Source organism: Mustela nivalis (assembly GCF_964662115.1).
Source record: "Mustela nivalis genome assembly, chromosome: 12".
Classification (NCBI taxonomy): domain Eukaryota; kingdom Metazoa; phylum Chordata; class Mammalia; order Carnivora; family Mustelidae; genus Mustela; species Mustela nivalis.
Genome location: NC_139031.1, coordinates 46,997,365 through 47,010,946, shown reverse-complemented (window position 1 = coordinate 47,010,946; position 13,582 = coordinate 46,997,365). Strand labels below are relative to the sequence as shown.

The 13,582-nt window shown below is 39.7% G+C and overlaps 1 protein-coding gene across 5 annotated transcripts in view; it reads right to left on the bottom strand.

The window, feature by feature from the left end:
• Window positions 1-13,582, bottom strand: part of SKAP2 (src kinase associated phosphoprotein 2) — a 172,079-nt gene that overhangs the window by 40,290 nt on the left and 118,207 nt on the right. The gene's annotated exons all lie outside the window — the stretch shown is intronic.

Genomic DNA, 13,582 nt, shown 5'->3' with positions numbered 1-13,582 from the left:
TTTTTAATGTCTCAAGCAATGGGGTTTCTTCCACCACTTCCTTTGGAAAATCTTTTGTTGTTGTTGTTGGGCGGGGGGCAGTTTAAATGTTAAAGGGGCTTGGTAGTTGTTTTTAAAAGTCTTTCTCTTTCTTGTTTGCTCTTTGTTAAATCTTTTCAGGAATACAAATTCCCCTTTTTCCCTTGTGACATGAATATGCTATCATCTGATCTCTTCCAAATATATACCTAGTTACCCCACCTGAATATTTTTTTGAAAGGGTGTTCATTTAACAAACTCTCTGACCTTGACCATGTCACTTTCACCTTCAGAATGCTCCTTAGGTGGTGTTCACAACCACATTTTGTTCACGGGGTATGATCCTTTCAGACATACATACCATCTACCAACAGACACTTGGCTGTGATCACTGTTTCTTATCAGTCCTTCTTCAGTCTCTGATTACTTTTCCCAAACTATTTCTTACAGAATATTTTATATTGCTATTTAACAAATCTGAGTTTTATTGGGGGGTCCTGTATCCCCAGTGCCGAGCACCGTGCCTGACACAGAACAGCTGTCCAATAAATCTTCATTGCATGATAATTGATAATAATTTGTTGCCTGTGACGTGGATGGAACTAGAGGGTATCATGCTAAGCAAAATAAGTTAGAGAAAGGCAAATACCATATGATTTCATTCAGATGTGGAATTTAAGAAACAAAACAATCATAGAGGGGAAAAAAGAGAGGCAAACCAACAATCAGACCCTTAACCACAGAACAAACTGATGGTTGTCAGAGGGGAGGTGCATCAGGGGGACGGGTGAAATTGATGAGGGGGAAAAAGAAGTGTACTTGGTGTGATGGAGTCATTGTATCACTGTGTTGTGTACCTGAACAAATACTACACTGCATGCTAACTAATATAAATAAAAACTTTTAAAAAATAACTTGTTGCACTAATAGTCAGTGGCTGAATTACTCATATAGAAGTTAGGCTTTTTTCTCTTTTCCTGTTTTGTTTTGTTTCATTTTCTTCACTGCTCTTTCTCCGTTCATTTATTAGAATTCTAAATGATTATTTCACAATAACTTTAAATTAATGCTGGGCTCTCAAGAAATATTAATTAAACAACTAGGCTCAAAATTCACATATTTTCAAGTGTCTAGACATGCATATCTACATGTCTGGGGGTTACTGTCTCTTATGGTTACACCTTAAGCAACATGTAGAGAGATTATATTCTGTTATGGATATGAACGACCTTCACCTTGACCTGCTTATTCAAGCTAGGTTTCCAGGAAGAACTAAGATATAAGGTAATTTCTAAAAGAAAACACAGGCTGACCAGGGAAGTGAAATGAGGTTATCTGGGATATGAGACAGCTTAACAGGCAATGTGAAATCAGGAGCAGGACGTAAACAGTAGGCTGAGAAAAGGAGCTTGCTTAATTGAAGGAAAGGGTGTGGAGCAGAGAAGGGAAACAAAGGACTTCATGTAAGCCCTGGCTGGTACTAGGAGTGAACAAACTGAATCCCGACTGCGGCCTTCCTTTCTTCTAAACCCTCCCAGGACTCTTCCACGCCCATTGAATCAAAGCAGTGGCTTGAGAGATAATCTTTAAACACCTTCCCCAAGCATCTGTCTAATCTCTGATACTTAACCTTGGTTTCACCAGCCCGTAAGCTGCATATGCAACTTTTCCATATCCGAGCCTATTTTTAAACACAAAGCTCGTCATTTCCTTACTAGTTACATTAAACCCTGAGTTTTGTCCTTGCAGATGTCAGCTTTTAAAAACCATGGTTACGATCCTGTGCTCTTTAGTCCTGCTCTACCTGTGGTCTTTAATGAATGAGTGGGAGCAAAGGAGAATGTCATTTCCTGGGAAATGTCTTGCTTGAGATGACTAGCCTACCACAGGGAAACGGTAACTCAAGTTGTTTCTGTTGCTCACAGTAGATGATCTATCTTTAATGGTACAAGAGATTGATGATATGAGAGCTTTTCATCACTCAATGTATTATATTTCACAAATTTATTTATTTGAGACTATGCTCCCTGGAACAGTAAGGTTAGATTTTAATGAGGTTTGGGAGATCAGCCATACTTCAATGTACATGATAGTATACTGGTTAGTATAATCATTCTTTCGGGATTTTGCAGTAATTGGTGTTATTAGGGAAAGAATCATCATGGAGGGGGGGGGAAATAGTTTCTCTTAACTAATAACCCCCTCTACCTGAAGACAGTATTGTTTAGGGATTACTTATAGACTTCTTATGAGGAGGGAACTTGCTGAAATATCATTTAAGGGAATGCCACGAAATGCAAGGTTTGATCCCTGCCCTCAAGGAGTTTGTAAATATAATAAGGATATAAAGATCCAATGATTTGTTTGCTAGATAAATGACATGCAAAGTAATAGAAAATAGAGTAATGCAAAGTAATAGAAAGATTTCTAGAAGTAATAAAGTAATAGAAGATTTCTAGAATAGTGGATAACAGCATAAAAAAATGCCACAAAGCCGTATGTGGTTAGTTTTCCAAATGTATGGTGCTACAGAGGTTAAGAGAAACATGAGTCACTTTACACTGCGATGAGCAGAAGAGGCTTTATGGGGAGGGGGATTTGATCCGAGCCTGAAAAGTCAGGACAATCCATTAGAAACGGAACTAAAAGAAAAACATTCCATACAGACAGAAGTATATGCACAAAAATGCGAGGCAAGAAAAGTAAGGGATGTCTCAGGGAAAATGAAGGGTAAGCCAGCTTGTTGAAACTGGAAAGTTGGTGCAGTGGAACAGGGAATGGGCTATAATGTAAGGCTTCGGTGAGTCATGGAAAACCTCTGGAAGCCAGAGTAAGGGGTACAGGGTTTGTCCTTTGAGAGATGGAGAGCCATTCAATGTGTTGTAGCAAAAAGAGATAGAACTTGCAAAACTTCTGATTTCAGTTTTTCTTGAAAATATTTTTCCCCATTAAATGAAAAATTAATCAGTCTATAAAAAGGTTTTAAATTCTTTTATATACGCTGTCTCCTAGCATCAGCTGAGACGTTCATGATAAAAATGTTAACACCAGAATGGTAGAGGACACATCATAATACTGTATTTAGTATGATACCGTAACACTACATTGTGTTAAGTATTATATTATTCTACACTTACTAAAAATACTATGTTGTGCCCAATAAATACATAGAATCCTCAAGGATTTGTTTCTTTCTTTCTTTCCTTTTTTTTTTTTTTAAAGATTTATTTATTTATTTTAGGGAGGGAGGAGCAGAAGGAGAGGGAGAAAGAAACTCAAACAGACTCCCCACTCAGCATGGAGCCCCACATGGGGCTGGATCTCAGGACCCTGAGATCAGACCTGGGCAGAAACCAAGGGTCAGATGTTTAACCAACTGTGCCACCCAGGAGCCCCAAGGGCATTTTATTTCTAATGGAAGAACCACAAAGGTTCTACCTAAGTGAGTTTAGAGAAAATACTATATTTATGCCAAAAATATGCAATGGTGTAATAAATATACAGAATCAGTAAGAGCGTTTTCATTATTCCTGATGGGTGAATATAAAGGTTCTACAAGGCCATGGATAGGGAAAATATGGACAAGGTGTAGAGTAACACTATTGGACTTTGGAATTCAAGAGTGTGATTTAGATAGGTTGATATATTGACAGATCTACCTATATATGGTTAGTTTTGTGTTTCTATACTTAGTATTCATAGAGATACTTTTTTGATTAAATTACAGCATATTTGAGGATAGAGGCTATTTATTCATCATCTTAGCATCTACTCTATATCTTGTGGCTAATGAACTTGAGATTATATTGGAAAATATTGTAGATTTGATTGTGGACTGAGTGGATGAAAAAATGAAAATGTCAACCAAAAGTTTTGTCCATATGCTATTTGAGTAAATTTTTGCCCTTTAATTACTTTATTAATTCAACGTATTGGATTAGGACAAGGCACCTAGTACTATGCAGGTGGTGAGGGATGGAGATGAACCGCAGCGCAGGAGTAAAGAATGGTTAAGAACCGAGTCTGTCTGGATTAAAGATCTGAGCAGTGGGAATGGGAATGAAAAGGTAAATGTAAGTCACGTCATGGAAGGAACTTGGGCCTGGCCAGTGACCTTGGACTTGATTCCCAAGGCAGTGAAGACCTATAAAGGTTACTGAGCAGGAGATTACTCTGACCATGTTATGTTTTAGGAAAATCAACCTGTTAGCAGTGTGTAGAACAGATCATCAGGTCGGCTGGTGAGACAGACATACACAAAGGCGGAGGGGAGAACACACAGGGGAGCTCTGATAAGGACCCAGGTGAGGAATGGCTGAAGGCTGAGCGGGGAGCTGGGGAAGGAGGGATGATGCTTCACAGGCAGAATCGGTAGCAATGGGCAACTGACTGGCTCAGGGGAGTGGGGATCAAGGAAGGAATGAAGGGTGGTTTTGAGTTTTATTTTTTAAAACCTGCATGACTATAAATGCTGATAACAGAAATAGAGACGAAAGGAGGAAGAGCAGTATTAGTAAGGCAGATGCTGCTTTTGATCTTAGATACAAGTTTGACATGATGGCCAAAAGTCACTTGAAATATGAGGCCAAAGCTCAGAGGAGAGGTCAGATGTGAAGAGGAGATTTGATTGGTGTGTTACCCTTTCTGGTGTCTTTTGTACCTGTGTGTCAGTAACTGCTCACTTGATAGCTAAGGACGAGTTTCCTTTCTGTGGGGAGGCAGTGTAGCTATTGGCTAAGAGTCAGAAGGCCTACAGGCAAGTCCTAATTCCGCTACTTAGTTTCCTTACCTATAAAATAGAGATAGTAATAATACCTAGACCATAAAATATTTATACTTATTAAGTGAGATAATACGTAGGAAATTATCTGGCACATACTAATTGTTAACCATTATTGTTAACCATTATTGTTTCGATGAACTAGCTACTCAGTGAAGACATTTTACTTTGCTCTAAAGGTTTAGATATTAGTCTAGATGTTTTACTTTGCCTACTTCTTCAATCCCACTCTAATCTCTCTCTGAGTGGCTACCCGTGGCCCTCCTTTTTGGTTCTTTCTGGCTCTGGTTCTTTCTGGCTCTGGTTCTCTTGGGGTCTTTGCCCCTATTCCCTGTGTCTAGAGGGTGCTTCCGTTGGCCTTTTTGATTTTACCAGTTTTATCCAAGTTTCAGTTTAAATGTCACCTCTTCCTCGACCACAGACTATAAAACAATTACTCCTTTCACATCTTCCCCTCATCTTTGTAGCACTTAACTACAATCGGTAATTATCTTATTAGAGACAGTCTTTTTTTTTTTTTAATGCCTAAACCCTCAACAGCTAGAACAGAACCTGGTAGGTAATGGGCTTTCAATAAATATTTGTTGAATCTATTAACTGAATGCATTATAAAATGAATGTATAATGAGAGAACAAAGTACAAATAGCAAAAAGCTCCACTATTAAAGAAATGTTGGATAAATAGAAAAGTAATTTGAAACGATCAGCAAGCATCAGGAAATGAGGCAATCTAAAAACGGCGTGGAGATACTTATTTATAAATATTACATATAACAGGAAAACAAGATGGCAAAAGCCAGAGAAGACAGTTTCAAGAAGAAAGAGGTGGCCAGCAAAACAAAACTTCTGGAGGTGAATTTGAGGACAGAAACTAATGACTGGGACCATACCAGTTCTCTGAGGAGGCCGTTTTAGCTCAGGGGTCAGGGAGAAGGGGGACGAACCATGAGAGACAATGGAGCCCGGAAACAAACAGGGTTTGGGGGGAGGGGGACGCAGTAACAAGGTGACGGGCATTAAGGAGGGCACATGATGTGATGAGCACTGGGTGTTCTACCCAACTCAGGAACCACTGAATGCTACATCAAAAATTAAAGGTGTTCTATACAACGGCTAGCTGAATATAATAAAAAAATAATAAAAAATTTTTTAAAAAAAGGAATACAGTCCAATTGCCAAAGGTTAATGAGTAAGCAGGTAAGGAAACAATGGCTCCCCCATGCATCGTCATGCTTTTAAAGAGAAGCAGAGGGAGGCTGTACCTCCTTGCACCAGGATCAGGAATATGGAAAGAGGCCCAGACAAGAAGCCAAGAAGTTTAGGGTCTGGTTCCAAAGAGAGCTCAAAATGCCACTATGCAACTGAATTTCCTTATTTGTCTGTGAGAAAAACCGCCTGCCCCATCTCAACTCCTGTAATAAGAAACAAAGGGGCCAACAGAGACCTAGCTGTAAGGAGTGGCTATTTCTTGACAGAAATTCTAATGGAGTTCTAATAAAGAGGGGGAAATCCACAGAAGATGTCTTATCTGAAATAAAATCAAAGTAAAATTTTAAGTTAGAATGGATCTTTTCCCACTTTGTTAAAGGCTTGCATTTATTCAACGTGTAGCCCTCGCCGAGGCCAGATATGAAGAGTGCTTATATTTATCACTGACATTTTGTTGAACTTGTCCATTCTTATTAATCATTGCTTTAAAGTAAGCAGCTGGGTCCTCTTAGGAAGCTGATATTCCCAGCTGACTTATCTGCAAAATAGTGGAGCCTTGATGATCTCTCGACACAGTCTGGCTCTGCGGGTGCATGTGTTCATGTGGGTCTGGGGATGTGTGTGTGTGTGTGTGTGTGTGTGTGTGTGTTTCTTTTTCTGGGACCTAAAGAAGCAAATACATTTTTGTGAAGCTCCGACAAACTTTATCGTATTCTATCCCCTGAAATCATGGAGGAATTAGAAATGAAAGCGGCCTCGATCTGTTTATATTCTACTTGGGAAGTGAGTCCTATCTGTAGGATGACGACTCCGCTTGAAAAGGCCGATACAAAGGTGATGAGAAGCTCGATCTTGAAAGAACTCTCGAGATTGCTTGGTGTGAAAAGATCAAGTACTCAGTTACTGCTTCTCCCTCTCCCTCTGCCCCTCCCCTCTGAGGCACTTGTGCTCTTTCTCCCAACCCCTCTATCATTCTCTCTCAAATAAATAAAATCTTTAAAAAAAATCTTTTATTTCCCCTCGGCTGCTTTGGGAACTTCACGATTGCATTCCTATTTATTTAGTACTCACTTGGAAATTGAACATGTGTTTCCTAACAAAGACGGCACTTCCCAGGATTTCTCTCTTCTCTCCTCTGGAACATTTAGCATGCATTCACTCCCTCCTCCTCCCTCTTGCCCCAGCTGAACTTCTCAATTTTTGGCTAAATTTGGTTTTACTTCTTTTTTAAATTAAAAGAAAAGACTCATTTAAACCTAATCTGTAGTTAACACTGCAGACCTATTTCACCTGCGTCTCTGTCCGCTCTTGTTCCTTCCATCGCCACTTCCCCTGTGCTCACTTTTTTCTGGCTAAAGTACCGAGAGAGAAGGGAGTTGGGGGAAATAGGAGGGAAAGAGGAACCACGAGAGACTGTGGACTCTGAGAAACAAACTGAGGGTTTTGGAGGGATGGGGATGGGGGAATGGGGGAGCCTGGTGGTGGGCATTGTGGAGGGCACATATTGCATGGAGCACTGGGTGTGGCGCATAAACAATGAATCTTGGAGCACTGAAAAAAAAATTAATTAAATTAAAAAATAAATAAAGTATCGAATAAGTGGCAGAACTGGGATTCAAATATATGTCTGCCTCCAAAGTCCTTGCTCTCTAGCACCACAAATTAACTGGCCACAGGTATAGAGAAAGGCATTCTGTGTGTGCAGGGGAGCCGGGGAGCCGGAAGAGAAGCCGCAGATGGAGAGGAAGAGGGCAAGGGGAGGACGGTCTGAGAGGCATCACAGTAGCGCTGACACGATCCCCGGGAAGACGGCGTTCCTGTATCAGGAAAGCCAATACAACACACTCAGGAGATGTGAAAAGGGTGTATATAGAAGGATATAAAGAGACACAAGGGATCAAGAGTGCCCAAGTAGGGAGAAGGGAGAGAAGTCTCATAGGCGTCAAATTTCAGACGGGCCTGGCACTGCTGGAGGCAGCGTTCTCCCTGGCACCCTGACTCCCTTTCAGAAGACACCCCTCACCCACTGGTCTCCCTTTGGTTGAAGCAGAGGAACCTCAGGATATTAGAAGCCATGCCTCTGTACAAGAAAGATACACACATACAAGTAGCAAAAAAGGCTCTTCCTTCACAGATTGTGCTCATGCAACAAGAGGAAATGCTTCTTTCCTTTCTCATCTTTCATGGTTTCCTCATTCCTCTAAGAATGACAGAAATTCAAGCCCTTGAAGGGAAGAGTGACAGGCAAGTCCAGCTTGTCCCATATGATCGAGAACCACTGAATGTAACCCTAGTTTTATCAACATAAGAAAGCTTTTGTTTTGTCCACAAAAATAAACGCATATGGAGCATGGGTATGGGTTTTAATCATTCCAGAGATACAGTTAAAAAGGTGATAAACCAAAAGCTATTTATTGCATTCCTGTGCACAGTTTTTCAACCTCACCACTACTGATATGTGGGGTCAGATAATCCTCTGTTGGGGGGGGGGGGGCTGTCCTGTGTCCTATACGATGTTCAACAGCACCCTGGCCTCTACCCACCAAACATTTGTAACATACACACAGGTGTGGCGACCAAAGAAAAATGCCTCCAAACACTAAATAGTTAAATGATTTGGCCTGAAGGCCAAAATTTCTGATGGTTGAAAACCACCCACTTTTATACCAAGTTGTAAAAATGGGTTAGGCTATCTCTCTACCAATAGACCTATGTTTTTCGCACATACACAGGTATTTTGGGTCTTAATATGTGTCAAACAATCTCTGGGAATGAATTCATTTGCAATGCCAATGACAGAGAAAAGCTACATGACAGGCACAATTCCAAAGCTCCATGCCATGTTATGCAACAGGCAACATAAACAGCATTCAAATCACATTTATATTTAGCAAAGATAAAAATATGAACAATTAGATGTGTGCCAGGACCCTCATTTATAAACAGTTCCCTTATTTTCTAGAGTTTCAGATAACCGTCTTGGCAGAGTTCAGAGCTGAAACCAACGCAAATTTAACTCTAATCTAGTTATCTACTTGGGAAAAAAATGTTTATAATACTGTATATAAGGTACTGGGTCACCACACTTAATAACTTCACAATTCAGTACCAGAGTTTAAAAAAAAAAAAAAAAAAAAAAAGATGCCTGCCAGCAGGCTACCTGAACAATGTTAAATGCTGAATGTATGTGGTTCTGTGAAAGTCAACTGGCATCTTTCCACTACATTCCAAAGAAGGTATGAGAAAAATTCTTTCGTGAAACCAGGACCAACCACTGATATTAACAAAGACACTGCGGAGGCCCCTGTAATCTTGATAGTAACCTGGTAATACAAATGATGATGATTCAGTAGGGAAAAAAGCTAAAATGTATTTTGAGGAGGGTTGCGATCACTCTCTGATTAAGTCAGCATTCGTGTCCACTTGCTGGAGACTGCTTCAAATTTAAGGAATGGAATGCTCTTCTTTTTTACATGTAATAGTAGTTTTCATCGAAAAAGAAATTTACAGCTGCATTTTACTTTACATTCCATTTCTGACACAGACACTTTGAACGAATTCATTTAAAATATATTTGAATGACCAAAGGATAAAAATATCCTTTGTTTCTGGCTCAGAATAATTCAGTCTGTCATCATGGGGGGAAAAAATGAATTAACACTTAAAAAATAGGTTAATGGAATTAGAAATTTGTCCTCCTGTTTCATGTTGCCCTGTCTTCCAGTCTACTTGGCAGAAGAGTTTCAGATGCAATTCCCCTGAAAGCTGGAGATTTAAGAGGCTAACGGGCAGTTACTACTACTCTTGTTACGAGGCTGATTCTATTCAGTCTATCTCTTTAAAAAGGCTTATTGTTGTTGCTGCACAATTTCCTGACTTTAAAGTGGGGGGAGAAATCAAGTGACACGGTCACCAGAAGAGCATGCTAGGCTGATTTCTGCAGCCATTCCCCAAGAACTGCTGTCCTCTTTCAAGATTCAAAAATCAGGGGCACCTGGGCACCTGGGTGGCTCAGGTCATGATCCTAAGGTCCTGGGATCAAGCCCCACATCGGGCTCTCTGCTCCGCAGGTAGCCTGCCTCCCCCTCTCTCTGCCTGCCTCTCTGCCTACTTGTGATTTCTGTCTGTCAAATAAATAAATAAATATATTTTTTAAAAAAGATTCAAAATCATACAAAACCGTTCTTCCATATTTCTAGTAAAAAAACGAGCACCAACTTTGGAAATTTGGGTGAAGCCAAATGAACTCAGGACTGTTACAAAACTGTATGACACACTTTGATCAATATACAAGTCATGCCAACACAAATATGCCACAGTAATGTCACTGTGAGAGCAAACCTGAGTGGGCCAGGCAAAGAGGCGCCAAGACATTAAAGATGTCAAAGCTTTAGTGTATCTGAAGAAAAGCCAGACGCCTTTCCCTAGAAATGGCACGCTTTCCTCTCTTCTGCACATATGCATAAATCCCCTACGCACAGAGAAGTCTTACAAACATACTCTTACTCTTTGGCGAAGCTACTTAAAAATTAATGAACAAGAAATTAAAGAGAAACGACCGTTATCAAGTTTGAAGACCCTCCCTGAAAAACAATCACAAGGAAAACATTCACACTCCCAGAGAATTCAACATGTTTCCAGGGATATTTCATAATATGATTTTTTAAACAATGTTCCCTTCTTATTACTGAGACTTCAACACTGAAGGTTTATTTACATTCAAAAATACTTATTTATTAGAATAAGAGCTTTAGTTTCTCAGAAAAAGAACTCTGTGACTTAAAGTAACACGTTGAATACTTAGATTTTCCTTCAAACACATTTGTATGCTTCATCTTCCAACGAAGAGGTTTGGTTTTCGACTATATAGAATGGACAGAAAATTGTCGTAGTATTAATTCATTCTTGGAATTTCACTAGTCAGACCTCAGAGATATGTAGCTCTTTGCAAAGAACTGGAAAAATACCAACAGTTTCTGAATGTGTTCTCTGCTCTTTCACTTTCCTCCCCCTCCTCTCAAAACTATATTCGTCTCTCAGGGAAGTGGAAGCAGCTCCCTCCATGCTTACCCTGAATGAGAGATCCTTCTCTAAAGAAAGAAAAGTGACTTCCTAGTTTTGGATATTTTGTTAAATAAAACCTCAACAGTATTTGTCTGAGAGACAACTTGAGGACTTCCACTAAGAAAAATCCCCTCCGGGGGTGCCTGGGTGGCTCAGTGGGTTAAACCTCTGCCTTCAGCTCACTTCGTGATCTCAGGGTCTTGAGATTGAGCCCCGCATCGGGCTCTCTGCTCAGCAGGGAGCCTGCTTCCTCCTCTCTCTCTGCCTGCCTCTTTGCCTACTTGTGATATCTGTCAAATAAATAAATAAAGTCTTTAAAAAAAAAAAAAAGAGAGAGAGCGAGAAAGAAAGAAAAATCCCCTCTGTATTGACTGGCTCAGCCTCGACAGACTTGAACTGTGCAGGTGTTGAAGCGGCTCTCACGGACACTAGGGAAGAAAGAAGGAGACATTCCACAGCTGCCTACCCCAGCCTCCTTCCCAGGGGCACGGGAGCAGGCTCTATCAAAGCTCAATCACTTTGTACGGCAACTGGGATCCCAGGCAGGGGCAAGGAATCCCAGAGCAGCTTAGATTTCTTCCAGAACCTCAGCAAGAAGTAAGACCACTTAAAGAGTAACCAGTTATTTCCAACAATTATGTGGCCTCAGGCCAAAAAAAAAGGGATGAAGTAGAACATCTGTGGTGAGGGAAATAAAAGATGTATCATATTTTTAAGATTTTAAGCTACTTAAAGGAGGTCTTCCTTGGACCTTTGTTTGGAAGAGGACTATGAATATTCGGTCTTTATTCCTCACCAATAGTTTTTTGGAGGGTGGGGGGCAGCGTGGTGGAGAGAGGATGGTCAAGCTGAAGAAACACAGAACTTAAAGAACAGTCAGTCCAACAACTGTAATATAACCCAGCCGCTGCAGGGTTTTAAAGAAATAAAAGATGTATGAGAGTAATATGTTCAAAGGTCCTACTTTCTTCCATTTTACCTCACTATACATTCTCACAAGCTCTTCTGAACATTTTTAAAACTAAAATAAATGGGCTAACCATAGGGTGTAACTAAAACCAAGCAGTCAGAAAATATTCTTCCCGACTCAAAGATAACTAATGCTATGGCAGATGCCATTTCCCTAGGATCAATCAGAAAGGAAGGAGCTATAAACATACAGCTCCTTTAAAATAACACAAAGGTACAGATTACTATTCCCCACAAAATTATGCTTTTACACTAATCATCTTCGAGGGTAGTGAAAAACAATATGTAGATGCATATTTCAGTAGTTTCTGTAGTGCCTGAATTTATAATACCATTACATTCATTAATTCTTATTGATTAGAAAACCATTCTTATACTTTCATATATGCCCTTGCAAGAATTTACCAGATACAATAATGAAAACAATAACGGTGATGTGAGAATTTTCGTGGGCTTGTCATGATTCAAGCACTGTGCTGAGAGCTCATTCCCTCCATCATGATATTATCCCCATTTTAGTGATGGAAAAAAAGAAGAATTTTATAGACGAAGATAAAGAATGATAGGCCAAAGAAAAGAAAACTTTTAAGGTCATTGCGCTGGTACATGGGACAGCCAGAATTTAAATTTTTTGACTCCAAAATCCTTGTGCTTTTTATTACTATCTCTACTGACTTCATTGAAAATTGTATCTGTATGTTAATTTGGAACTTTCTGAGTATTTTTTAAATCAGTTTTAAAGGTTTATACTACGTTGTCCAATCATTCTATTCAGGGCGCCTGGGTGGCTCAGTCAGGTAAGTGTCTGCCCATGGCTCGGGTATAATCCCATCAGTCCCAGGATCAAGCCCCACAGTCAGGTTCCCTGCTCAGCCGGGAGTCTTCTCCCTCTGCCCCTTACTCTGCTCATGCTCTCTTTCTCTCAAATAAATAAATAAAATCCTTTAAAAAAGTCATTCTATTCAGAGAAAAATAACTTCTCTGCATGAGATGTTGGTTAAATCTCACATTGCTCTTAATCCCTCTTTCTTCTCTATTGATTTTTTTAATAGACAGAAAAAAGCTCATTTCAACCTACCGTATTAGTAATGCAATGATTCCCTGAATGTGTTCATATTCTAGGTATCCTAAGTCCGTGATACCTATTCTGTTTTAGCTTAACCCTCAAAAATACAAATCAAATAGCTAATAGACAATTAATTTTATGCTACAGAACAGATACTAAGGCATATTAACGCTAAACAATTGCAGAAAATGTAGAATAAGAAAACTTGTTCGCACTGATGATAAAATATCAAGTGAGAAAACTTCAAGCCTCAAAAGGCCTTTGTTTATGGTGCAACAATATTCCTCCCAGACAATGCAATACACCACAGCAAAAAGGAATATATGAGGCAGAAGTTGCTGACATATGGGGAGTGCACAGAATTTCTGGTTAATAGAAATTCCAAGATATATAAATAAAAGATGATGTGTGAGTTGGTGGAAAAAACTGTAAGACAAGTCAATTTTTTAATTAAAAAATTATGTAGCATAAACAAT